General features: G+C 36.7%; 1 pseudogene; it reads left to right on the forward strand.

Annotated features, from left to right (window-relative positions):
• Positions 1–684: 684 nt before the first annotated feature.
• LOC101138480 (nephrocan-like) lies at positions 685–25,339 on the forward strand (annotated as a pseudogene).
• The last annotated feature ends 1,401 nt before the right edge of the window (positions 25,340–26,740 follow it).

Raw genomic sequence — 26,740 nt, forward strand, 5'->3', positions numbered from 1 at the left:
CTGGGGATGATGGGTAAGCTCCCTCTCTCACAGATTTCAGAGCTCCATGGATTTGTGCTTTTTGCCCTCTGAGTTTCTTCAAGCAACTTTCTGATCCAAACTGGGTTTGAAGTCACAACAGAATCTGGGCTGGGTCCAGGAATGGATTTGATCCAGGAATTAACTGGCTTGGATCAAGTTAGAGGCTCCATATATCTGACTTGGTCAGAAAGGAACTGGTATTAAGCAGTAATATTGCAGGGGTTATACAATTTGGCTTTTGAAAATTCATGGGGATTTTTGTGTTCTACCCCTTTGTTTTCTTTTGCTTGCATGCTTAGGAAAAATCATTGGCTAAGTCAATCAAGAGAACCTGAGATTAAAGCCAATATTTTAGGTAAAAATGGGATCCTTAATTTCTGGAAAACTGAGTTCTTTCTAGCTTATACATTATGCCCAGAAGGCAGTGAAGTCTTACAGAAATGGCAAAATCTTACTAAAGATAACTTACTGTAGAACATTCCAAATGAACAACAATTCACTGGAGTACATTTAAAAATGAGGGCTCTTAGTAAAGTCCCTTTTGGCTAAGAATGGGTTTGGCACTATGGCATGTTAACTGCTATTCCCTTTGGATTAATCTGTCTTACACTTTTTGCTGACAGATATGGGTGACAGGATAAGGCATGTACAGGACCATGGGATATGGGGAGCTTTTTCCTCCCCAAAAGGGGAAACTTGAGACCTGATGGGACTGCTGGAAAAGATCCCTTTGCTACTGAGAAGTGGCTGCCTGAACTTTTCAGTGTCACTGCAGTGGGTAGGTCTTTATCTGGCCTCCTTGAGCTCTTCACCTTCCCCACCCTGCCACAGGCAATACTTTTCTTTCTTTACTTTTCCTTTCCTATCTTTTCTGTTACACAGGGCAACCATCTTGCCCAGAAACCATGTGTTGAAATTCGTAGTCAGAGGTTGGATTAAAGATGATGGGGCTCATCTGAAGGCAAATTTAAGCCTTGACAATTTGATATTGGGAGTTAAGCAGAGTGGCTAATGTCTACGTTTCATCACACATATTTTGCTCTGGGCAGAACAAAAAAAAGATAATTTTCCTTTTTTATGCGGCTTGGCCCCAAGGTTGATGGTGCAGCAAGCTAGGTCACTAGGGCTGCTTAGGGAAGCCTAGTATGCTGGCAAAAGTGTTAGAATTCCTAGGTAGTCAGATTTCTGGCTTTTCTCCCTCTTTTTCTCTGTGCAAACTGGTTAAATGAGGGGTAAAAAGATACTGCTTATCTCCTCTGTAAAGTTTTGATTAATATGAAAAAATTCTGAGGCTGGTCTTAAGCTGTAGTGAATCTGGTGTGCTTTGTGTGTCTTTCTGTATTGTTCCGTAATAAAGAGTGGTACCTTAGGATAAAATGCATGCCTAAAACCCCATAAGCCTGATGTTCAAGATGGCCCAGCAAAATGTTCAGTTATGTACTTGGGAGATTGAATTTGTAACCATGTGGCCATGCTCTCTTTTCACAGTGGTGGCCTGAGTTCAGGGTTCAATCCCTAGCTTAGGGGATGAGCCTTTCTGGTTGATATTTGGGTGAACTTGGCCATTTTTTGATTCTCTTCCCCTCCACCAGTTGTCTTGAATTTTCCTTTCTCAAAGCACCTGTGAGGTTACTTTTGGTAAAGTTTAAAAGCCAGAAATATCAGCTGTTTGGCCTGGCTAAAGTTAGGTAATAAGAAATTTTAAAAGGATTTTGTTAAAGAGTGCTATGGTTAAAAGTCAGCTTAATTAAAAGTGAATATTGAAGCTCTAAGAGCCTGGGACTCCTTGGGAAAAACAGAAGACACCAGATACCCTTTCCTGGCCCTGTTCTTTCAAGGACTCCACCCTAAAGCCAGTAATCCAATTAAGAAACTTTAAAACTGGCAAATGAAAAGTCTTGCAACTACTGTAGTAATCTTCTTCTGTCTGTGTAGTTATATATGTGTTGTGTGTGTAATGTTTATATATAAGAGCTCTAATTAATTGGCTTAAATCAAAGTGCTTATATAAAATATTTGGAAGAAAAATAAAAACTGTAATGCCTTTTAGTTCATGTAACTTTAGTAATCTTTGGGAAATAAACACAGCTTTAAAGATTATTAATAAAATAAATACATTTAGTCTAAATCATGCAGGTCAGATATTAGGTTTGCTTAATGCTTTAAGGCCATAAACTGCTTTGACTTTTGGAAATTACTCAATTTCTTTTGGAGGCATTAAATTCTAAATAAGGCCTGGGGATATGTGATATTAGCCTTACCCCCCAGCTATGCAAAGACAGTTATAAAGAAAAATGTTTTATATAAGAAATAATATTGTATGGTAAATTCATGTCCTAAAGTAAAATGATGGTTGTTTAAAAGGAGGGATGTTTAGGACAAGTCAGAAAGTCCAAGTATGTCATAGATGTTCTATTTAAGTTGCAAAGGGATTTGTAAAGGAAAACTTATGCACCAAAAGTGAAAGTTGCTAAGAATTACCATTATAACATGTAATTAAGACTACTGAAAAAAATAGGTTTACATGCAAGGTGTGCGAGGAGAATGAAATGTGTTTTTGGTAAGAGACTAGAAGAAGGCAGGGAATGTACAATTTTGTCTAGAGAGTTAAAGGACTATTTTAAATTAAATAAGATAAAGCTAAAGGTCTAAATGAGTTTTGGAAGGTTTGTAAAAATGAACCTTGTAAAAGAAATGATATGTGTGAACATATTAACTAAATTTAAAGGAGTACTATGCGGTTTTTCCATAAATTGAACATTGAATAAAAGCAAAACATGGTTTTCTTAAAGCACTAATCTGCTGTTTAACAAAAATTTGTAAAGAGTTATAAAAGATTCATAAAAATCTTGCCTTATGGTCAAACTGATTAAGCTTTGATAGATTTATCTATGACCTTTTATTAAAAATTGGTGCTGATATTAATAGCAACTAATGCAAGGGTGAAATTTGGCCTTCTCACTTGAACAAGATTTTCATGTAATATTAAAAGATAATAAAAGATATTTGTTTGCCTTTTCTTTTTTTTTTTTTGAGATGGAGTCTCACTCTGTCACCCAGGCTGGAGTGCAGTGGCGTGATCTCGGCTCACTGCAAGCTCTGCCTCCCAGGTTCACGCCATTCTCCTGCGTCAGCCTCCCAAGTAGCTGGGACTACAGTCACCTGACACCATGCCCAGCTAATTTTTTGTATTTTTATTGGAGAAGGGGTTTCACCATGTTAGCCAGGATGGTCTCGATCTCCTGACCTTGTGATCTGCCCGCCTCGGCCTCCCAGAGTGCTGGGATTACAGGTTGTTTGCCTTTTAAATACACTAACAAAAAAAGAAAAAGAAGAAAAAGAAGGGAAAGACAAAGACAGATTGTTTGGAAAGCTAAGTCTTCCCTCCATTAATGAGTAAAGGTTTTGACTTCTTAAAAAATTTTGAGTCATCATTTTGGCTAAATGAATAACTTGGGGTGACCTGGAATTCTAGTTAATAATATCAAGTGTTTTAAACCTTTAACATATTTAATAGGCTTCCCAAAATCAAATTTTAGTTTCAAAATGGTCTTCTTTGGGTTCTGTTTTTTTGTAGCCTGATGCTAACAATGTTTTCTTAAAGATCTCAAGGACATGTTTTCTTCTAGCATAATATTCTGTGCAGTACAGAAGGTCTTTTCTTTTCCTTTTAGTAACTGGCCTAATGAATTTTACATTTTACCAAAATAATTCCTATGCTATGATTATTGAGTTAGGTTTGCTTAGGAAAAACTGAGATTTAAAAAAAATTAATTAAGGTTATTAGATTCTTGAATCTTCCTGTCATCTCAGACCTGGTAGAAGATGCCAATCAAAATTAACTGCATTAAAGCCTCATCTTTAATTAACTGCATTAAAGCCTCAAAATTATCTGCGTTCCTGAAACACAGGGTCAGAAATTAAAGTTATTCAACTCCTCAAGGCCCAGGGACAATCATGGAAGAGGGGGGCCTGTGAGATTGTAAGGGCCGATTTTGAGAGGTAAAATAAGTTATTTCTCTATAAACTAATCATTAATGTCAAAGGCACACTGATGCAAGACCAGCACATAAGCCCCCATGTCAGATTAACAAGGTTTTCATAAAACATTAGATGACTCCTTAATAAAGGTTACAAAGGTTATAAAGACTTAAGGAAGTTATAAATTAAAATCAAGATGAAATTTTATAGATTGTTTATAAAATTTTGGAAAACAAATTTAATTGGCTTCATGCTGTTTTATTAGGGCTTATTGTTTGGAAAATTAGTCTCTCTCAAAGAATGAATGTTTTTGCCTTTTTTTAAAAAAAATCCTTGAGTTATCACTTTGGTTAAATGAATGACTTATTTTACAATGACCTGTAATCCTATTTTGTAATATCGAGTGTTTTAAACCTTTGGTAATTGACAAACTTTCCAAAATCAAATTACAAATTTTGTATCTTTCTGAACTAATTAATCCTTTAAGATGTTATTAATAAGTTCCCTAAACTCCAAAAATGACATATTTCATTTATTTGGTACAAAAATTACACAGGAAGCATTGTCAAATATAAAATGGTGTTTGATTTTCTTTGGGTTGTATTTGATGACATATTTGGCTTATTTGGTATAAAAAGTATACAGGAAGCACTGTCAAATATAAAATGGTGTTTGATTTTCTTTGGGCTGTATTTGTATAACTATGTTATTCATATGTGTTCTAAAATTATGAGAATTTCTATAATTTTGATGTGACTTAATGTATGTTATCAGTAATAATTATAATTGTTATGTTAAATTATTGTGTGCCACAAGAGGTAACAAATTTCCTTGTCAATTGTGTCTTTGAGTGTGGCTGCCCTGAAACTTTTTGCCATCCACGGACAATTACTGTCTTGTTTTGGTCCTCTTTAGAAGATGGTTTTATAGTCCTCTATAAACTCTAACAGGTGCTCTTGAATGCAGGTTTCTGATAACTTTCAAGATTGTGACATCAGAATAGAGGAAAACTTTCAGGACCCATGGAGAGCTGAAATGTTCATGAATATCAAGCAGAATAGGAATTAACTTCATGGACTAAACTAATAGAAGGCTGAAGTAATCTTTTTAAGTTTTGCTTAAAACATTGATGATCCCTTGTTTTGCTTTTCAGAGTCAACAACTTGTAAGCTATTTACAAATTTTAACAATTGAATAAAGTATACTCCTATGAACAAAATTTGGAGCATATTTTTTTCTCTCTACCTTATTTCTACAGAATATGGAAACTATTTGTGAGGATTCTTAACTTGTGACAATACAGTTAGTAGCATAAGTGCAATAAGAATCTGTTTTCATTTGTACCAGGACACAATTGGAGAACTGGTTATTTTACCAAGGCTTTTACTGGAATGGTGTGTTTTCCATTTAGGAATCAAACTTATTGAGCCAATAAAACTCCTTGGAAAAACTGTCTGCTTACCTTTGTCTACACAGTTCCTGTACAGGGTTCCTGACCTGTGGTAAGTAAGGAATGTACTTTCTGACAAGTCCAGGGCCCCAGGTTTATCTTGGAACCTCAAGAGGAGAGGAATTCACCCAACTCATAGGTATTTAATGGTATAAATACATGACTGGGCTTGGCTTATTCCTTCTATGGAATAAAGTTCCATCAAGACCAATTTAAGAGCCTATTTAGGCCAGGCATGGTGGCTCATGCCCTTAACCCCAGCACTTTGGGAGGGTGAGGTGGGTGGATCACTTGAGGTCAGGAGTTTAACACCAGCCTGGCCAACATGGTGAAACCCTGTCTTTACTAAAAATACAAAAAAAAAAAAAAAATTAGCCAGGTGTAATCCCAGCTACTTAGAAGCTGAGGCAGGAGAATCACTTGAACCCAGGAAATGGAGGCTGTGGTGAGCCAAGATCACACCACTGCACTCCAGCCTGGGTGACAGTGTGAGACTGCATCTCAAAAGAAAAAAAAAGTTATGTAAAAATTAATTATTCTTGCTGCACTGTATACAAATAATTAGGCCAAATATAATAAAGCAAATTAGTCCTACTATGGTTTCTCTTTAGTAAAAATGGGAAACGGGAGAGAGAAAAATTAGGTTCCAAAAACTGTAGTACACCTGTTGTTAGATTCTAGTCTTGCCTAATGCTTTTCAATTTTTATTATTTCCTACAGTTTGGATGAAATTCTAATTTTTCTTGGCTAGAAGACTTTAAAATAATGTTTTCTTTTTTTTTACCTTTTTTCCCATTTTTCCTAATTCAGTGTCACTGAAAACTAAGCTGTGCTTTCATGAAGCCCTGCGAACTGAAGCTAGACAGCTTAAACTTCAGAAGAAAATAACAGCAACCTATTTACATACACAAGCCACTTTTATACCTGCCAACTGACATATGGACTTCAGAGTAATGTGGTCTATATTGATTTTCCAGGATGTTCTTTGTTTGTTGTTATTTTTCTCCATTCCTCCTCCTATTTTCCTTTCATAATACATGACACTTCACAACCTTCTAAAAATGAACTTTCCTAATAACTCGAGACCCACCTGTCTAGGAATAAAACATCCTAGCCATGAGAGATCAGATGAAACCTGAGACCAGATTCATTTTCTTCTAAAATGCTTTCTCCAAAAGGTTTTAAAAAATTAAAAGGAAGGAAATGTGAAAGGAAAATATCTTGTGGGACTGACTATCTTAGTGATTTGGCCCCCCAAATCACTAAGCTGAAGGGAAAAGTCAATCTGGGAACTGCTTAGGGCAAACCTGCCTCCAATTCTATTCAAAATCACCCCTCTGTTCACTGAAATAAATGCATATCTGATTGCTTTCTTTGGAGAGGCTAATGAGAAACTCAAAAGAATGCAACCACTTGTCTCTTATCTACCTTTGACCTGGAAGTCCCCTCCCCACCTTTCCAGACCGAATCAATGTTCATCATACATATGTTGACTGATGTCTCATATCTCCCTAAAATGTATAAAACCAAACTGCTCTGACCACCACTTAGGACTTCCTGAGGCTGTGCCACAGGCATGTGTTCTCAACCTTGGCAAAATAAACTTTCTAAATTAACTGAAACCTGTCTCAGGTTTTCAGAGTTCACATTTCAAATGACAATTACAGCAGAGAAGCAAGGTTGAAGAGGAGACTGAAGGATCTTTTCAATATTAAGAGTTTCATTAGAGCAAACTGCTGAGGACTGCTGGCATTAGGAAATAAAGTTCTTCATTTGTGGATAGAGATCTTCTTTATATAATTTTTTGCATAGTGTGCTTTCAAAACCCTCAGCAGGTATGCTCAGAGCAAGACAAAAAAGCCATATCAAAGGAGTGCCTAGACAAGTGAAGTTTTCCCCTCTGTACTCAGTGAGGTTTCACAACTGACAACTTTCTCTGAAGTAGCTAGAGGCCCTTTCTATCATTATTAAAAATAGATGAAAATAATCCACCCATGTTGAGGTTTTGTTCTCTGAATGAGCAATATTTTTGAGCAAAAAAGTTGTTTTCCAAATATTACATTTGGGTGGATCAAGTGATAAATGAGTAAGTTATCTGTGCCTCTAAGTATCTTGCCATTGTACCACCATTGTTTTATTTAGCAATAAAATGTTACTGAAACTGCAGTAAAAAATAGAAAACCTTCCTATTTTCCCTTGCTAGTTAATGTGAGAAGACAACACCTGCTTGTTTCAGTCCCACAAAAATGGTTTTAATATAGGGTTAAATTCAAAGGTTTTATGGCCCATTATAAAACAGCTCTTTGTCTTTGCCCACTAATTCCCTAGTGTCACATTTAACAAACAAGGAAACTACAGATAATAGAGGTGTTTGCAGATTAGCTTTCAAAACCATAAATAACATAGGGTTTTCTCACCTACAAATATTAAGGCAGCTTATCAATGTTTAAGCCCCTTCCTCTTTATAATTGTTGCTAACGTTTTAACCCAAATTGAGAAAATTTTTCTTTACTGTCTTCTTACATTGACAGAGTACACATTCATTAGATTTTATTATCAGATTTCATGGTATAAAGAGACATCAGCTGAACACCTACCTACATCTGAGATCCCCTGTTTTGGAAGATGCATCTGCTTTATGCTTTCTTTATTTTGCTCTCTCTTAGCAATGGTTTTAATCCTAACTGTCCTGGAAGATGTAACTGTGATTCTTTGCGGTCGGCGCAATGCTACAGACTAACGGAGGTACCATCAAGTATTCCTTCTACCATCAAGAGGCTCTACATCAGCCACAGAAAAATTCATCACCTCCAGGTAACTATGCCATGCAGCACTCAAATTGTTGCAATATTACTTTGTGAGACAGTATGAGGGGCAAGTGTGGGGTTGTTAAATTTATTTTAAATAATCATACCTTAAATGTGCTAGTTATCAAGGTAGGGTAGTTGAACTAGCTACCTGCTTGCTCTGTACTATTGAGATGGGTATATGCCTCTGGATGTTTATTTTTAGGAAAACAACAACAAAAGTCAGAATCTACAGTTAATGATACTCTATTTTAATTTTTATTCAAAATATTAAAAACTATGTTGCTGCAAAGTAAAAATGACTCTTGCTTAACAAAAAGTATACTGCTACTTTATGTCCCCCAGATTAAGAATAAATCCTTTCAGGGGAAAATGCAGTTTTGTTTATTCCATGGATGGAAGATGATATTTACAGCATCATCAGACTACCAAAGCAAACCCAGTGTATCAGAAGAATTCATACAAACCCTATGTATCAGTCAGGTACTAGCGTCTTTGTGGAAACCTATGCAGAGGAAATAAATTTTTTTGTTTTGCCAAGTTCCTCACAGTTCTCATTCTATGTGCTTTTAATTATGACTTATTTTTATGCCCACTTATCCAGAGGGCACTGAAAAGGGTGCTATGGATTTGTCTGACTTATATAATATAAATGAACTTTTATTTTTGATCTCTGATATTTTGAAAGTTACCAACAGACTAGAGTCTCATCCCAGTTTCCCCCCTAATTAGAGATATGACTATCTTAGGTTGGCTGTCAAAAAAATCTCTGGGCAGCACCTTTATGAAGTGAGAAGGCTAGATTAGACAGGTGATCCCAGGCCCCTTCCAGATGGAAAATTCTATGACTCTTTAATTTTCCCTTTACTATTCACTGCTTCTCCCTCAAAGATCCAAATCCTAAGACAAAGAAATGCCTCTCTGTGAGCCAGGTGCAGAGAGGCAGCAGGTGAGTGTACCTTACCTTCAAACAGAGACACCATCCCTTTAATTTGGTTAAGAAATGTTCATATGAGTGTCCCATAAACACAGAGTTTTGAATATGTGGCATGGTATTTAGATCCTGGCTCAATAAACACAGTTGTCTTGTCTCCATCTGTTTGCTTTCCTCTTCTAACCCTGTAGTGTCTAACACCAGATAGCAAGTCTGACACCATTAAGTGTAAATGTTCAAGCAAGACATCTGGTTAAAGGGTAAGCTACTTAAATATTTGCTCTGAGGACTTGACATGCTTATTGAGCAGAATGTGAACTAATCCTAGTAATGATTATACAATGGTACTTTGTAACCAATAAGATAAAATTATGCCCCTTATTAAATTCAGTTATTGGATGAGTCAATTTGTCATTGGTTTAGTTTCACTGAATAGCAGCATTGCCACTTCCCTGACTTTAAGCTAGGTAATTATTTCTTGGAAGGACTGTTCACAACAGAAACGTAATAAAAGACAGGATTGTTTTGTTAAGGAAAAGGAAAGCTCTTTTTGTTGATGAAAGTTCTGACCAATGATACTTCTCTTTTAAAAATACTTAGGTCTTAAGTGACCATATCTCACTTGCATAGGTTTTAAGTGACCATATCTCACTTGCATTTGGTAAATACAATGTACATTCTATTTATTGGGTTTGAATTTACAGAATCATTCAATATCTTCCAAAACTTCGGTAGAGTGTTGGGTTGCATACTCAATTCCTGCCATCCTCATTCTCAATGAATAGCTGGCCTCCCATTTTATTGACAAATCATGACAAAACTTGATCTCCCTCAGTCCCTGCTCACTGTGTACAAATTTGTCTCCATCCACTTTTGCAAACTCTTTTCTCCAGAGAGGACATGTCTCTCCTTGTATTCAAGGCCCTTGATTCTATCCTTCACACTTCTCTCCAGACCTTGCTCTCTAACTTTCTGCACCCCCATATATTCAGCTGCTCTTTCTTTACTAGCTGCTCTTTACCTGCCTTGGCCTCCAGAGTGCTGGGATTACAGGCTTGAGCTACTACACCTGACTTAATTTATCTATTTTTCTTTTGTCACTCATGCATTTGGTGTCATATCTAAGCCAGCTTTACCTAATCCAAGTTCATGAAAATGTAATGCCTATATTTTATTCTAAGAGTTTTACAGTTTTAGTTTGTACATTGAGGTCTATGATCCATTTTGAGTTAATTTTTGGGTATGGCATAAGAAAGGAATTCAGCTTTATTCTTTTGTTCCCCTCTGTCCTGTTCTGTTGCTATTCACTAACTCGGACTTCAGTCTCAAGCCATGATGAACTGCTTAACTGTGTTGAGTGAAAGACACAATGAGTAGCTGATTACATGTGATACCAAATGGACAATATGCTAGGTGACCCAAGTCACTTCTATTTAGAGGATTGTAGGTTTGGTTCGTACTTTGTGTCCACATGTGTAAAAAATCATTAAGTTTACTTCACTATTGCCATTCAAATGGAGAAGCCAAAGTGATATATTCTCTTCAGAGGTAGAAGACAAATGGGAATGTAGTTATGGTAGCAGTCAGTTAAAATGATAGTACTTTACATCTTTTGTGGAAGACAAGAAGCTTCTTCAAATTCTTCCTAAGAAATACATAAACAAGGTTTATTACTGAATGGGGGGATAATGGGTTATTTTATATTCTCTCTACATTTTCTAGAATTTAAAAATTGTTTGTAGAGAAAAAATGTTTGATGATCAGGAAAAAAATCCAACATTGTTTTACAAACTCATTCCTGGCTTGGTTCACACAGGTCTGAAACCATCACTTTGTGTGTATGTCAGTTTCGTTGTACATTGGATCTATAAGGAGCCAGAAAAGGGTGTGTTCCCTTTACTACTTGGAGCAGGGTCTGCCTAGGATTGAAACCAGAAACAAAGCCTTCCCCGGAGAAGCTAGCAGGAGCTATCCTGTGCTCTACTTCATTTTACTGGCCTTGCTTTTTAGGCAATATTGGAAAAGCTGCCAAAAGCTGCCAAGGTTAGCTCTAGGGCAAAAGCATCTCTTTCCACATATCTTGTGTGAAGCCCTGCTTAAGCCATGGAAATGGAAAAATGGGTCTGGCAGAATTTTTTTCCCTTTGTCAGCTCTGCAAACCCAACTGAAAAGTTGAAAGTCAGCAGGAGTCTTCCTCATTGTTATGTGGCACCATAATTGTATTTTCTTCAGCTAAAGGATGTTATAGCAGTAAGGCTAAAAATATATGCACTGGGGTAAGATAAACCTGGGTTAGTAGCCCAACTTTTCCACTAGAAAAGGATATACTTGGACAGGTTATTCCACTTTCTTGAGCCTTAGTTTCCCTCTCTGAAAATGGAATAATTATGCTTATGCATAGGGCTTTGTAAAAATTAAATATAGTAAATATTTCTAAAATTGTAGCCATTTTAATAATTAAATGTAATCTCTATTGACCCTGACCAAAAAAAAAAAGAAGAAAATGCTTTCTATGCTTAATAATAGTGATTTAAGAATATGAAGTCTATTTAGCTCAGTCTGTATACTTTATAAATAGAAATCAAGACAAATTGAAGCTTTGACACCATCCCTTGTCCATTCCCAAAATAAATTGCCCATTCTGATCCATGTCATCTCTGAGACTTACTGCATAGTTAGTAATCATTTTTTGTTTATTGTCACTCAGATATAAGTTGAAATATAATACCCAGTTCTTTTTGGGGGATCTCAACAGTCCAAGACATAAAGATATATGTCTAGAGACATTTCTGACTTTATATAAAAGATAAGCCTACAAAAAGGCATTTCAGAATGGAGTGTAAAGAACACTAAGTCTTCAGCAGGTTATTTAACTTCTTGGGCCTGAAATTCTTTATTCCTGAAATGGGAGATTTAGATTAGATAATCCCTAAAATCTCTGCTTTTTTAAAGCTCTGTGATTTGTGTCTAGATCTTGAGCCTCTTTTGAAAAACAGTAATTACAGGCCAAATGCAATAGAAAATGCTTTAGAAAATGGTGTAGCTAAGGAAGAAAGGGGTTTGCAGTTCAACAGACCTTGCTGAAATTCTGAATTCTTTCACATTCTAGTTCTCCTAGTCTCCTCATCTAGAAGCCAGTGTTGATAATAGTAAACTTGCTGGGTTATTAGGGGATTGGTGATAATATATGAAAAAGCACTTGGCACTCGTAGATACTCAATTAATGCAAGAATAAAATCTCTATCATTATTGGGACTAGGACTATTCAATATAACTGATAAATCATTAAGAAAATATAAAATGTTAGCAGCAATATGTAACCCAAGGCAACTGCCGAAACCATTATGATTAAAAATATTCATTTATGGAAATTTTAACTGGAGAGTCTCCTAGTGGAGTAACATATTAGAGATGTTTAAAAATACACGATAATTCACATCACATATCCTCCAAGAATATAAGTACCTATAATAAATATATGATACAAAATAAACTCACCTTGAAGGTGTTAATCATGTACTGGTATGTACTGGTATTATAAAAGTGCTCAACTGCATAATTAAGTCAAATATTTAAAAACTGTGGATAGTAAGACACGTGAAATTGTATACTGAAAATTGCAGCTTCATTGAATTCTAAGGCAGATTGAAAATTTTGTGAAGATTTATCAACCTGAAGAAAACATGGAACAATTCGTTTTTCTGCTTAAACATAACCTTACTCGTAGCACCAAATAAAGATCATTACATCATTCAGAAAAAGACATGGGTATTAAGCTCAGAGGTTGGCAGGCATGTAGAGAGACAGGGGAATTTACAAAACACGAAGAAAGTATATCAATTTTGGCAAATATCTAAATTCTAGAGGAAGGGTGGCATTAGGTCTGGAATATATGCATGAATGAACTCTTTGCTCTACAGAGACGGAGGGAGATAACATGTACACATTTGTCTCTTTATGAATTTTTTTCATTGGTGAAGTGAAAATTGGATATAGAAAACAGGTAGGCTCATTTTCCAAAATACAATATAGTTGAAAGTGTTTTCAGTAAGTGCATCCTAGTGATAACAGACTGGGACATTTACATTTTTGTAATTTTTAATGCCTTTTTAAAACGTGTGATTCATAATGTTAAACAATGCAAAATACAGCCAGTGAAAATCCTTTGTAATCTTACCCTCTAGATTTAGAAACTACTAACAATTTGGTGAAAGATTTCCAGATTGTTTCAATTTATGGCTAATATGAGATGATACAACAAAGAACATCCTAGTGCATGAATCATTTTGCAATTTGTAAGTATCTCTGCGTATAAGTAAATTTGCTGGGTTAGAGAATATGCAGTAAAATTTGGCCAATAATATGTCTCTATTAACGATGTGTGAAAGTGCTTAGAATATTTTTCATACCTTACACTGATGTTATCAATCATAAATAAAAATATTCAGGATCTGAGTTTCAACCGTTTTCCAAGAGATAATTTAAAATAGAATCTGAAGAGAAATCTGAAGTATTATTAGTATTGTAATGACAGTGTACCTGGTATTTTTTAAACAATATTAATTTATTGCTTTTTCTTCCCCTTCCCTGCCTCCACATTTTTTGTAGCTGTCTGACTTCACCTGAATGTAGGCTTTAGAAGATTCTATTCTGCTGGCCAGTGGAACAGAGTCAGTAGAAAATGACACCCTCAAAACTCTGAGTACTTTGAAGACCTTAGAACTCTGGAAAAATAAGTTGAGTCCCTAGTGCTCTCTCAGCCAGTCTTGAAGTGTTAAAACTAAATGATAACTCAATAAATGTCCCACATGGATCAGATTTTGAAGGATTTAAGAAATTAAAAATCCTCAAACTTAAAAACAACCTGATCTCTTCCCTCTCTCCCAGCACTTTCTCCACCCTTGTCAGTTTGCAAAGTTTGATGTTGGATGGTAACAACGTGGAGGCTACAGCTGGACCCCTGATACTTCCCCATCTGACACATATGAGCCTGGAGAATAATAAGCTACATCTTATACAATAGCTTCTTCACTCTTGTGTAGTCTTTGCAATTTCTCAGTTTCAGTGGTAACTTTCTGACTAAAGTTCCTATCAATCTACCCAAATCCTTGCTATCTTTAAAGATGGAAAGAAACCACCTCAGAATAGTAAGGTTTTGAGACACAAGACACTTGGTAAAGTGACACGTAAAGACATCTTTACCTGTCAGAAAACTTACTCTCTTCCATCAATGGGGCACAGTTCCTTACCAATTTAACTGCTCTTGAGCTGTCCCAAAACCAGCTCCAAATATTGCCCTTCAGACTACCAGTAAAGTTACAAAAACTTGATTGTAGCAATAATCTGATTCAGAGAGTAACAGCACAAGACTTCCAGGACCTCCAAGACTTGAAACATTTGATTCTGGAGAACAATGCGAGTTTCTTCGAAGCTGGAGCCCTGCAGAGGTGTTCTCAGCTCTCCAACCTGGCGCTGGAGCAGAATCTGCTGTTGTCCATACCCCTAAGGTGAGTGAGTGTTTTCACTTATTGTAGCTACCATAAAAATTTTCTGAAGATTTGGACAATTCAGCACATTGTATAATCAAGAGACTTAGAGCAAACGTGAATTATCTGATGAAGGCTACACAAGGATTTAGGGATACAAGTTTTAAACAGAGCTGTGCAATCTCCAGCCCTCAAACTCACTACTGCACTAACTTTATCTATCTTGTCTATGGGACAATGTGACCAGAACTGGTTCCTTCCAGTGAGTTCTTGGTCTCGTTGGCTTCAAGAATAAAGCCGCAGACCCTCACAGTGAGTGTTACAGCTCTTAAAGATGGTGCGTCCAGAGTTTGTTCCTTCAGATGTTCAGATGTGTCCGGAGTTTCTTCCTTCTTGTGGGTTCGTGGTCTTGCTAACTTCAAGAGTGAAGCTGCAGACCTTCGCAGTGAGTGTTACAGCTCATAAAAGTAGTGTTGACCCAAAGAGTGAGCAGCAGCAACATTTATTGCAAGCAAAAGAACAAAGCTTCCACAGCATGGAAAGACACCCAACCAGGTTGCCGCTGCTGGCTAAGGTGGCCAGCTTTTATTTCCTTATTTGGCCCCACCCACATCCTGCTGATTGGTCCATTTTACAAAGCACTGATTGGTCCATTTTACGGAGTGCTGATTGGTGCATTTACAAACCTTTAGCTAGACACAGAGTGCTAATTGGTGCATTTTTACAGAGTGCTGATTGGTGCATTTACAAACCTTTAGCTAGACACAGAGTTTTGATTGGTGTGTTTACAATCCTTTAGCTAGACAGAAAAGTTCTCCAAGTCCCCACCAGACCCAGAAGCCCAGCCAGCTTCACCTTTCAACAAGACACCAACAGGTGATATCTCTATTAGTAAACATAATATGAAGACACTGTAAAGATTGTGTCTCAGTTTCATACTGTGTATTGCCTGGATAATCAACAGTCAGTAGGCCTGAGCTTAGCTGTTAGCAAAACAAGGAAACCAGGAAAAAATAAGGGGGAAAATATAGTAAGATATTTATAATTTAAAATGCATTGAAGTAGTAGTTATTGGGGGAAAATTAAAACTTTACAATGTAATACTGTATTTATTTTGAATTACTTGTTCGGGAGCCTCATATTCTTTTCAGTGCTGTGACCTTTAAAGAGCTTAAGCTGGCTTTGGTTATTTCTCTGTGTGTCTGTCTGTATAAGTGGGTGAGTCCACCAGGTTGGTCTTACCTTCTGGTTTTGGTTATCTCTTCAGTTCTCTCTCTCTCTCTGTCTCCCTCTCTCTCTCTCTCTCTCTCTCTCACTCACACACACACACACACACACACACACAAGCACGCCCTCACACTCGGACAATTTCTCTTTCCGAATATCCCTCCCTTTATACCCAACCTGCTGCACCTGTTCCCCCAACTACTCATAATTTATAATTAATGCAACATGTGTTTGTATTAGTTGATCCTATTTCTTTAAACTTTATTTTATGTTCCACATTTTAAAGTAGATAAATTTTTAAAATGTAGGATGAATCACTATTATTCTCTTTAAAATGATACTATGTTTGTCTATCAGTGGATTCTTTTTTTCCTTTCAGCACTTTGTTGAAAAAATAAAAGGCTTCTTGCCCTGGCTATTAGCATTATCAAATTTCTCATAATTAATATACTAACTTCTGGTTTCTGTAGAATCCTATGGTACTCTATTTACTTAATTTTATTGTGTTTTATAATATATATATTTTTAAGACAGGGTCTCACTCTGTCACCCAGGCTGGAGTAAACTGGGGTAATGATGGTTCACTGCAGCCTCAACCTCCTGAGTTAACGCAGCCCTCTCCCCTCAGCCTCCTGAGTAGTTGAGACTACAGGCATGCACCGTGTCTGGCTAATTAAAATAATTTTTTTTTAGAGATGAGTTCTTGCTACTGCCCAGGCTGGTCTCAAACTCCTGGGAGCAAGTGATCCTCCCACCTCAGCCTCTCAATGTGCTGGGATTATAGGCATGAGCCACTAATTATAGTCCCAGCCTATAATAAGTTTTTATCAATAAAAAAGGGAAAATTATCTTTGATATGTAGAGATGTTCTTTTTTCTAGTTGAAAAGGGGATTTTTAAATTATATAGTATGGTAACTGTACTCAGTGTAAAACATCAAAAAGTGATATTTCCAAGAGAAATCAGTATTTCAAAATATATATTGAAGGTGAATTCAAAGTAATTAATTTCTTTTACTGCATAAGCATAAATATACAATTGCTTTAATTTAATCAATATCTTTTGAGCACTTACCATGTGCCAGGTATTTTACCAGACACTTGGGATACATCAATGTAATAAAAGAGATAAAACTTCCTATTGTACACAGTTTAAAATCTAGCAGGGGAAGACTGATAATAAACATAATACATAAGTAAAATATATAATATTCAAACTATATTAGCTATTATAGCTTACAACAAAAAAGGGCAAGATTATCAGGTTCAAGAGTGTAGTGGGTGAGGTGGCTGGTTGCAATTTTAAATAAGGTAAGAAAGGTAACCCTCATGAAAACATAACTTTTGAGCAAAGACTGGAAGAAGGTGAGGGATTTAGCTGTGAAGCTATTTGGGAGAAAGTTTTCTAGACAGAAGAACAGCCAATTCAAAGGCCCTAAGGCGAAAACACACTTGCGGTGTCTCAAGATTCTACTACTTTTTATTTAAATAACTTCTTGACTATGTTACAAGCCTTATTATTTATTTATTTATTTATTTATTTATTTCGAGATGGAGTCTCGCTCTGTCGCCCAGGCTGGAGTGCAGTGGCTTGATCTCGGCTGGCTGCAAGCTCCGCCTCCTGGGTTCACGCCATTCTCCTGCCTCAGCCTCCCGAGTAGCTGGGACTACAGGCGCCTGCCACCACGCCCGGCTAATTTTGTTTTTGTATTTTTAGTAGATATGGGGTTTCACCGTGTTAGCCAGGATGGTTTCCATCTCCTGACCTCGTGATCCTCCTGCCTCGGCCTTCCAAAGTGCAGGAATTATAGGCGTAAGCCACAGCACCTGGCCACAAGCCTTATTTTTTAATTACTGACTGCCCCAACTCCAAGGGGAAAAAAATAGTGTATAAAATAAAAACTCATACAACAGGTTAGACAGTAACTATATAATGTAAAAGATGTGACACCAGGCTATGACAGCCATGGGCAATATTGTGAACTTCGTGGGTTTTTCTACTCAAGTGACTTTTAGAAAGCATTTTGTTGAGTAATCCTGCTAAGTTTTAAGAGTGGAAAAAGTAGCTTTATTATTTACTCTTGTCAGATTATTTGTGTTTTAACAAGTGACTACAGAAAGCACATTGTTTTACCCAATGGAATGTATAGTGGAATTGCAAGCATGAGCTAGCCATAGTTCTCAAATCTGGCTTCACATTAGAATTATATGGAGAAATATTTTTAAAAAGCATACTTATACCTAGGCCTCACTTCAAACCAATTAAATCAGATGCCCCTGGACTCAGGCATCACTACTTTTGAAAACCTCCCCAGATGAATTTAATGTGCAGCTAGGATCAAGAGCTACTTTGCAAGGACAATGGGGCCAGTAACATGAGGTGGGAGTGGGCTTTTCCTGTGAAGCTTAAATTAAGCAACACAACTGTCTGCTCTGTCAAAGTACTTGGCCAGCTGTGATAGCAAAGTTCTTTGCTTTGAAATACCCCTATCAACACTGCCTCCACTCCTCAGCTCTTTTTTGTTTTGATTGACAAGTGGGAAAGACCCAGTAAGGTTTCCCTGTGGTTTTCCTCTCACTAAAAGTTAAAACATGGTTGAGCACAGTAGTTCATGCCTGTAATCCCAGCACTTTGGGAGGCTGAGGCAGGCAGATCACTTCAGTCCAGGAGTTCAAAACCAGCCTGGGCAACATAGTGAGATCCCATCTCTACAAAAGTTTTTAAAAAAATTAGTTGGATGTGGTGGTGCATGCCTGTGGTCCCAGCTACACAGGAGGCTGAGGTAGGAGAATTGCTTGAGCCCTGGAGGTTGAGGCTGCAGTGAGCCATGATTGTGCCACTGCACTCCAGCCTGGGTGACAAAGCAAGACCCTGTCTCAAAAAACAAAAAACAAAAAGTTAAAACTTGAAACATCATAATATCTATTCCTTATATTTTAATTAAAAAATTTTTATTTATGGCCTTTAAACATTACAACTTTAAAAAATTTGCATACTTCTTCTTCATACACAGTACCTATAATATACAATTCAGTTTTCTACAAGTAAACTATTAACACAGGCAACCTGCTTCTATCACCAACGATATTTCGGCATATCTTTTCTTTTGCCTACCATCCTCCATTCTACATTTCATCAAGAAAATAGTAGTATATGGTTTTAGGTACACATATATTCAAAGACCTACTACATTTGCCTCATTACATTAATTGAGATAGAAAATAATACCTAACATTTATTAAGTGCTTACTAAAATCAGCAGTGAACTTAGAAACATACAATAATTCTGTGAAGGTAGGTACACTGGTTTACCTAATAATTTACAGACTAGGGTGTTACGGCTTAGAGGTATTCAGAAACTTCACAGTCATATTCATAGTTTAAATTCATAGTCAGAATTTAAACACAGTAGTTTTAACTCCAGAGCCAGGGAAGTTTAGCCACTGCATAGTCCTGCCTCTAGGATTTACTCTACTGTCAATAAAATAACTATACTACTTCAAATGCCCAGGAACTGGACTTCAATTGTTGCTGCTTCAGATTTCATCAATTGCAGCTTAGTGAATAAATATAAATTAGATTATCTCTTTTTATCCAGTCTTCAGATAATTGAAATCTAGAATGGCTTCTTACAACCTAATGCACATAGCATTTTATCTTACACCCAACTGCTATCTACTGCAAAATGGGCTGTGACCCTTTTTACTCTAAAAAGCAACAGCTACCCAAAGAACATGATAGCATTTCTAGAAAACTGTTTATTTTAAAATCAGAGCTACTTTAAAATATAAATCAGACTTATAAAGACAAATTATATCAAAGCAATAAGTGGCTGTCAGAAAGTCACAAAACCAGGATAAATAGTGATTTCTCTTACAATGTCATTTTGGTGATGACTTCCATACAAACAAGACGGGAAAAAAAAAAAGGCAAGCTAAGAACAGGCACAATTTTTGGATACATATCCAAGAACTGGATAATTGTATTTGTTTCCTAGAAAACTTGACTTGCTCATTTTCATTCTCTAACATTGGTTATGGGACTTCTGTGTACTGAATGGTTCATCTGTAGGGTGGAAAATTAGGATCTTTAAGAAGCAAAATGACTTACCTAAAACCACACAGTGGTAAACAGAATGGCTTAAGTTAGAACACAAGTCTTAATACATTGGGACTTTTTGACACCTGTTTACTCTGGTGGATCTTTCCCAGTTAGGCTTCATTGTCCTCTGCAATGGGAACAAAGTCTTGCTTACTACTACACAATCCAACAATAGTCTATTTTTCCTTGGCAGGGGGGAACCTATACATAAGAGATTTTCTGTATACCATTTAGAAATTCACCTTAGATAAGCTGGTGTGTGCACAAAATTATATTTTCTTGGAGATTAACTTTGAATTGAATTTAATTATCAAACTGTTAGAAGGCATAAAGTGATTTTCCCTGGTAAATTAACCTACTTTATTAGGTAAAATTTATTCTATCTAGGAAGAAGACACTTTAAATGATTGAGTATTTTTACTCAAAAAGCGTAAATACTTATGTATACATACTACTGTATAGGATATGATTACAAATATAAAATGACAAATTTAGTTTAAAAAAGAAAACCCCGAAGGCAAAATGTAGGCTAAGTGCTAAAAACCCAAAATACTGATCTTTTGGGATAAAATTCATGTAATAAGAATACTATAACAAGCAAAAGGTAATATTGGCATAGAATATGGCTAAACTTATTTATTTTCTCTTTTTGATATAACACTTCTATAACTGGGACTGCCACAATAAACTACACTGAATACTAAAATTCAAGAATATATATCCAGTATGTTCACTTTGTACGAAAATAGCATTCAGGTGGTATTTCAATTTGAAGGGCTTTTTTTCCCTATTAAACTTTCAGATGTTTTGTATTTCATAAAAAGGAAAGCACTTACTACAAAGTTTCTGTGTAGGAAAAAGATTTTCACGTTCACCATTGTGATTCTTTTCTATTTTTAAATCAACAGCCATGAGCATGACATTTTTCAAATTGGTATTCACAGTTTTAAAAAACCTGTATTTTCTTCCTGATTATAAAGCAATAGCTGTTCAAGCTTGAAAACTTAATATGCTGAAAAATTAAAAATCATCCAGAATTGTTCAACCAGAGCCTTTGTCTAGACAAAAGCACATAATTTGTTTTTACATATTTGGGATCATTCAATTTTGTATTCTACTTTTTCCACTTAACATAATGTTTTTTCTCTCTCTCTCTTCTCCTTTTCTGTTTTTTTCCCAGGTATCACTATGGACCCACGGATTTTAATTTATTTGGTATGTTTTGATCACTTACAGTTGCTAGTCTCTTTTGGTGCCCAAATTGTCACAAATATGGCTAGTGGGAGCCCCTCCAAGGTAGTTCCTCTGTTCATGAGACATGACTCCATTAATCTTTTTTTTTTTTCTTTTAGTTGTGGTAAAATACACATAAGGTAAAATTTATCATCTTTAAGTGTACATTTCAGTGATGTTAAGTATGGTCACATTCTTGTGCAACCAACCTACAGAAGTTTTCATCTTACAAAACTACAACTCTATACCTATTACAAAACTCTCCGTATTTCCCTCCTTCTAGCCCCTGACAACCACCATTCTGCTTTCTAACTTTAGGTTTCTATGAATGTGACTATTCTAGATATTTCACATAAGTGGACTCATATAGTATTTGTCTTTGTGATTGGCTTCTTTCATGTAGCATAATATAATATCCTCAAGGTTTATGTATGCTGTAGCATGTGTCAAAATTTCCTTCCTTTTTAAGGGTGAATAATACTCCATTGTATGTATAGACCACATTTGGTTTATTTATTTGTCTGTAAATGGACACTTGGGTTGCTTATACCTTTGGCTATTGTGAAGAATGCTGCTATGAACATGGAGGTACAAATATCTCTTCAAGACTCTGCTTTAAGTTCTTTTGGATATATAGCCAGAAGTGGAATTGCTAAACTATATGCTAATTCTATTTTTAGTTTTTTAAAAATAAAAAATTATTATTTTCACAGCAGCTGCACCATTTTACATTCCCACCAACAGTGCAAAAGGCTTCCAATTTCCCCACATCCTTGCCAATACTTTTTATTTCCATTATTTTGACAGTAGTCATCCCAATGGGTGTTCCATTCATCCTTAAAAATTGTACACATTCTGGCTGAGAAACTCTATGGGTTTTTTTCCCTAGACATAGAATCAGTCATTTCTCCAAGAAGCTCTGGTTCTTTCCAGTAAAGATTGGAATTCAGCAGCTAAGATCTGTGTGCTTGGTGTGCTCATGTCATTGGGGTAGCATTGCTACTAGAATATAATATTGTTTGTAGGTCCTTTCAGCAAACAAGAGCTAGAAAATATATTTTTTAAAATTATGAATTCACATTGACATTTTCAATTCATATTTAACATCAGAGAGGGTTTTCTTTATTTTATTTTATATTTTTATCTTTTTCTCTTACAATGAAAGTACAGTTTCCTAATGACATGAATATATTTACTTATTTGTTTTGCCAGATAATATTCATAAAAAATTTCAAAATTTCATTATTAACATTAGTATTAACAATAAACATACTAAGAGAAATTTCGAGATCTTTTTGTCCTTAGAATCTAAGGCTTAAATATATCCACTAAGGTTGTTCAGTCAGAGTACTTTTTCTTTTCTCTGTATGACTATGTTACAAATATAAACATTGGATTAATTAATTAGATATGCTTGTTCCTGTTTGTTTTCAGTTTTAGGACTTGATTTTGTTTTTGTGAACATGTAAAACATTAACATGGTTGAAAAGTTAAAATCACATGGAACCAACCACTCCCTATATGTAACCATTTTTATTGATTTCTGGTTTATCATTCTCCTTCAGTTGCCCCAAATAAGTAAACGTGTATATGTAATTCTTATTTCCCCTTTTCTTACACAAAAACTAGTGTACTATATATACTGCTCTGTTTCTTGCTTTTTTTCTCTTTAACAATACTTTCTGGAAATCACTTCATGGTAATTCATAGAGACCAGCCTCTTTTTTTTATTATTTTATTTTTTTTAAGGCTGCAGAGTAGTTCTTTACTAATGTACTGGGTTGCTTCCAATCTTTTGCTGTTATAAATAATATCATAATAAATGCCACATATACTGTTTATATTTGTAAAGTCATATCTTCAGGGTGTATTCCTAGAAGTGAGATTGCTGGTCTAAAGGATAAATATGTATTTTTTTTGTTAGGTTTTGCTAAATTTTTCTCCATACAGGCTGTGCCATTTTAGACTCCCATGAGCAATATATGAGAATATCTGTTTCTTCACAGCTTTGTTCGCAGACCAGATTGCTAAGGCTTAGAATTTTTACCAATCTGTTAAGTGTTAAGTGGCATCTCTGTGTAGCTTTAATTTAATTTCTCTGTTCTGCATAAAGTTGAAGACTTGGGGGCCCTTTGCTTTGCTTTTTATGTGAACTTCCATTTGTTTTTTTGCCCATTTTTCTGTTTTATTTTATAATCTTTTCTTCTCAATTTTAAGTGCTTTTTGTATATTAAGGAGATTCTTTGTTTGATATAAAGTGCAGACATCATGCTTATCCCCAGTTTATCATTTGTCTTTTGACTTTGCCTGTCTTTTGCTATACACAATTTCTTTTAAAATTCTTTTTAATGTTGATGCTTTATCAATTTTTTATAGCTTCTAGATTTTTTTAGTCATAGTTACAAAAGCTTTTTCATATAACTGTTATTTAAAAAATTATTTTAAAACATCAGGCCAGGTGCGGTGACTCACACCTGTAATCCCAGCACTTTGGGAGGCCGAGGTCAGTGGATTGTTTGAGTCCAGGAGTTCCAGACTAGCCTGGGCCACATGATGAAACCCTGTGTCTACCAAAAATAGAAAAAATTAGCCGGTTGTGGTGGTGTGTGCCTGTGGTCCCAGCTACTCAGGAGGCTGAGGTGGGAGGATCACTTGAGCTGGTGAGCCAGAGGTTGCAGTGAGCCGAGATCTCACCACTGCACTCCAGCCTGGGCCACAGAGACAGACCCTGTATTAAAAAAAAAAAAATCAAAACCCATGATTTTTGTAACCACATAATAGTCCATCATCTCAGAATTTAAAATCATTGAGCATTAGTCTTTTTTTTGCTGTTATAAATATCAAATATGTGACAAACATCTTTGTCAATATTTACTTTTTCTATTATTTCCTAGGTCAAAAGGCATGATATTAATTAAATTTAATACATATTACTAAATTGTTTCCTAAATGGTACCAATTTACACTTCTACCAACAGTATTTACTATACCTACAGCAGCAGTGTTTTAAAATTAAAGCCATGTTTTAATTTGCTATATTAAAACACTGCATTTTTTCATTTGCCTTTTATATTCACGAAGAGCAACACTTTTTCATACTTTGACATTTTTACTGCTTCTTCTGTAAATTATTGATTAATGGCCTTTGCCACCTTAGAAATGGGGAACTTAGTGTTTTTCTTATCAATTTGTTTGAGTGATCTCATTTCACAAGAAAAAAAACTAAAGATTTTATGAATAGGAGCCAGAAAAATCAGAGGGTTAGAACGTAAGATCTATGAGAAAAAGTTAAAGATCCATAGACTAACACTGAGATTTGTGCTTATAATTAATTTTCTCAAATAAATCTTGTTTCCTAGCTTGAGAAGAGACAGAGCTGTATGAAAAGGCAATGCTGCTCAGTTACTGTTGCCCTGACAGTTGTGGAATGATGGGCATGGCCTCCTCTCACATCCTGTTTCCATGCTTTGCAGGCTCCCAGGGACCTTAACCAGGCTGGACCTAAAAAGCAGTGTCATCCAGAATATTGCTGAACGGGAGCTCAAGGACCTCAAGCAGCTTCATGTTCTAAACCTGAGGAACAATAAGATCTCTGCCTTAGACCTAAAAGCCTTAGAGGGTCTGCCTCACCTCAGGCACCTGTACCTGGATGGAAATCCCTGGAATTGCACCTGCAGTCTCTTAAAAGCAAGAGAAGTCCTGATGGCCAAGGGCACAGATGTAAGGGGAGGACAATGTGCAGCACCAACTGAACAGCATGGGGAGAGCTGGATGTCTTCCAAGAAGATCATGAGGCAATGTAAGCATCACTTTCGTCTGACCGAGAAAAGTAAAGAGACCAAAAAGAAATCAAAACCTGAAGACCCCTCCAGCATCAGAATCAACATGGAAGATGGATGATTATAACTATGAAACAGATTAAGTATGAACTTTGCTCACAGTTTAGAAAGTGTTTCTTAATGTTCAATCTCTTAAGTAGAAATCTGCTATACACTTAGATATGCAAGACTCTCTTTTGTAGTGGTTCTCATTTTTGTTTGAAGAATGTCTTAAGAGTGAGGGTTAAGATGAGATGGGGGAAGAAAACAGAAAAGAACAATGGTAAGAAGATGTAAGATTCCTTCCATTCTAAACATAATTTGTGTGGCTAGCAAGATGGCTGAATAGGAAGAGCTCCAGTCTGCAGCTCCCAGAGAGATCAATATAGAAGGTGGGTGATTTCTGCATTTCCAACTGAGGTACCTGGTTTATCTCATTGGGACTGGTTAGACACTGGATGTAGCCCACAGAGGACAAGCCAAAGGAGGGTGGGGCGTCACCTCACCAAGGAAGTACAAAGGGTTAGGGAAATCCCTCCCCAAGCCAAGGGAAGCCATGAGGGACTGTGCCATGAAAGACAGTGCATTCTGGCCCAGATGTTATGCTCTTCCCACAGTCTTCGCAACCTGCAGACCGGGAGATTCCCTCAGGAATCCCTACACCACCAGGGCCCTGGGGTTCAAGCACAAAACTGGGCGGCTGTTTGGACAGACACTGAGCTAGCTGCAGGAGTTTCTTTCTTTTTTTTTTCATACACCAGTGGCTCCTAGAACTCCAGTGAGACAGAACCATTTGCTTCCCTGGAAAGGGGGCTGAAGCCAGGGAGCCAAGTGGTCTAGCTCAGCTGATCCCACCCCTATAAAACCCAGCAAGCTAAGATTCACTGGCTTGAAATTATCGCTTGCCAGCACAGCAGTCTGAAGTCGACCTGGGACACTGGACCTTGGTTGGGGGAGGGGCGTCCCCCATTACTGAGGCTTGAGAAGGTGGTTTTCACCTCACAGTGTAAACAAAGCTGCCGGGGAAATTCAAAGTGGCAAAGTTGCTGTAGCCAGATTGCCTCTCTAGATTCCTCCTCTCTGGGGAGCGGATCTCTGAAAGAAAGGCAGCAGCCCCAGTCAGGGACTTATAGATAAAACTCACATCTCCCTGGGACAAAGCATGTGGGGTAAGAGGCAGCTATGGGTGCAGCTTCAGCAGACTAAAACGTTCCTGCCTGCCATCTCTGAAGAGAGCAGCAGATCTCCCAGCACAGTGCTCAAGTTCTGCTAAGGGACAGACTGCCTCCCCAAGTGGGTCCCTGACCCCGTGCTTCCTGACTGGGAGACACCTCCCAGCAGGGAGAGCTCTGGCTGGCATCTGGTGGGTGCCCCTCTGGGATGAAGCTACCAGAGGAAGGAACAGCCAGCAATCTCTGCTGTTCTGCAGTCTCTGCTGGTGATACCCAGGCAAACAGCGTCTGGAGTGGACCTCCAGCAAACTCCAGCAGACCTGCAGCAGAGAAGCCTGACCGTTAGAAGGAAAACTAACAAACAAAAAGGAATAGCATCAACATCAACAAAAAGGAGGTACACAAAAACCCTATCAGAATGTCAACAACATCAAAGAACAAAGGTAGATAAATCCATGAAGATGAGGAAAAACCAGTGCAAAAAGCCTGAAAATTCCAAAAACCAGAATGC

Source organism: Gorilla gorilla, chromosome 5, assembly GCF_029281585.2.
Source record: "Gorilla gorilla gorilla isolate KB3781 chromosome 5, NHGRI_mGorGor1-v2.1_pri, whole genome shotgun sequence".
Classification (NCBI taxonomy): domain Eukaryota; kingdom Metazoa; phylum Chordata; class Mammalia; order Primates; family Hominidae; genus Gorilla; species Gorilla gorilla.